The following is a 2,272-nucleotide window of genomic DNA, read 5'->3' as shown; positions in this document are numbered from 1 at the left end:
ACACGTGGAAGCTGTTTGATTGATCCTAATAACTTCCATTCCCTTCATTGCCTGTGGCTAAAACCCTTTTCTCTTTGTCTAGCTCTGAGCTGCCTGAAATGTCGATCTACAAGAAATGCTTATTGAATCTGCTTTTGTTCTTCCCATCATTAAACATGTATCATAAATTCTGTTTTGTGTATATATGAAATGGTAGTCTTTCCCAGGCAGCGGTTGTCTAGAGCATAGCTATTTGGCTTGTGTGTTCCTCTCACAATGTTATTAATTTGGCAGTGCCTATATTTTATTCAATGAATCTGCAAGTGAAAAAACAAATAAATAAAACTGCTTTTGTGATAGGAACCAGTGCTAGGTCCTAGAATTCCCAAGGGACAAAGGGACAAAGGGAAACAAGATATAAACCTTGTTCTTAGTGTGGTATAGCTGGAATTATCAGGCTTTTTAGTGATTAGGACAAAAAGTGGAAGTATCTCTTTCTACTTACAATCTTGTAATATATTTTAAATATATTACATTTTCTATGTAATTCTTCCCTTTCCATTGCTCCACTATGCAGTGCAGATAAGGGCCAGAAACTCAGAACTTTCTATCAAGCCCAGGCTGGAGGGACTTGTGGCCACGGCAGAGCCTCCACCTACCTTCCTTGGGCCCCTGGTGCTTTGTGGGTTTGATTCTTTGACCTCTTACTCTGACTGTGGCTTCCGGTTTCCTGAGTTCTCATATTCAGCTTGTGGCTATAGAGATCTCCCTGCAGTTCCTGCTTTGGGGACTGAGCTGCTCAAGCTTGGGGTACCTGTAGTTGGTGAAAACTTCTCTTCTGTTTTGGTTTCTGCCTTTCCCTTGTCAGACTCAGCATAAATGCCCTGGGATTGCACAGTCTAACAAGTTTTGTTGGATACAGGATGAGACAAGATACTCATGTGTACCTTGTCTCATCTGAAGTTCTTTTTGTCAACAACTATTTTAAATATTTAAATATTTCTAATGCTGGGCCAGACTATAACCAAGAGCCTAAAAGTCTTTTCAGATGTCCCACAGAAGTGGCAGGGACTTGGGTACTTGGGCTGTCCTCTGTTGCCATCCCTAGACATATTAGCATGGAGTTGGATCAGAAGTGAAATATCTAGGACTTGCACTTGCACCTATATGGGATGGCAGTATTGCAAGCAGTGGCCCAACCCGCTGTGCCATGATGCCAACCTCTAAGTTTTTTTAATCAGAAAGAGCTTACTTCCTAAGTAGTTTATTCTTAACTGTATCAAATTGTTTTTCACTTGTCAGTATCAGTCTCTTTCAACTACCTCTATTCCCCCCACTATCCCCTAACTCTTTCTGGTCTTGGGATATATACCCTTAGGGGCAGATCATTTCTCTTTCTTTTCCCTGGCAGCAAGGAGTCATCCCATGTGACCTAAGATTGGGCAATGAATAATGACTGTGGTCCAAGACTTCACCTCCCAAGCCAAGGTCTCATAGACAAAGAACTATACTGGCAAGGGAGATACCATGATCACCTAGGTGGTTTTCCCAGGGTGAAGTTTATCCATTGCACTCTGGATGTGCTGACCCTGGTGATTTCTCCAAATGTGGGAAGCTCGACTGCGTAATTTGTGGTAGTAGGAGACTGCGTTTGCGCTTTCCCCTGAAAAAAAAAAAAAAGAAAAAAGACAAAGGACTGAATTGCAGCAGTGGTGCACTGTGTGGGTGCTAACAGCGCTGCTGTGTCTGCTTCTTGCCCAACTGCCCTTAGGCCTGCCTGTCTGCCAGGCCAGCCCTCCTGTGGCTGCTCAGTGCCCCTGCATCCCTGGAATAGATTTCTCTTTGGCTTGTTCTTATGACTATGTCACTGCTTGTACTTGTAACAAAATGAAGACAAAATGAAGTTTGACTTAAAACTGCTGATGGTTCCTTCACCATGCCATGAGCTTCCTGCTCTCAGGCCCTTAATCACGCGTTGCTCTGTGTCTTCACTGCTTAGCTCAACTACTATCCTTATCATGTGCAAAGTAAATGGGTGGGAAAACAGACTATATGTGTGTGGAGTTGTAGAACTAGAATTATTATTATTAAAAAAAATTTTTTTAAAGAATTTATTTGAGGGCCTGACTAGGTAGCCTAATGCTAAAGTGCTTGTCTTGCATGTGCTGGGATCCCATATGGATCATCCTCCATCTGATGATTCATTCTCCAAGTGACTGCAACGGCTGGAACTGTGCCGGTCTGAAGCCAGGACCCTCTTCCAGGTCTCTCAAACAGGTACAGGGTCCCAAGG

At 43.0% G+C, this 2,272-nt stretch overlaps 1 non-coding gene across 1 annotated transcript; it reads left to right on the top strand.

Annotated features, from left to right (window-relative positions):
* The first annotated feature begins 1,481 nt into the window (after positions 1–1,481).
* On the top strand, positions 1,482–1,645 carry LOC118760200 (U1 spliceosomal RNA). Its single transcript, XR_004996643.1, has one exon. It is a non-coding gene; the product is annotated as a U1 spliceosomal RNA (small nuclear RNA).
* The last annotated feature ends 627 nt before the right edge of the window (positions 1,646–2,272 follow it).

This window comes from Ochotona princeps, chromosome 22 (genome assembly GCF_030435755.1).
Source record: "Ochotona princeps isolate mOchPri1 chromosome 22, mOchPri1.hap1, whole genome shotgun sequence".
NCBI classification, from domain to species: Eukaryota; Metazoa; Chordata; class Mammalia; order Lagomorpha; family Ochotonidae; genus Ochotona; species Ochotona princeps.
Note: the sequence above shows the minus strand (reverse complement) of the source record. Positions and strands in the feature narration are given on the sequence as shown.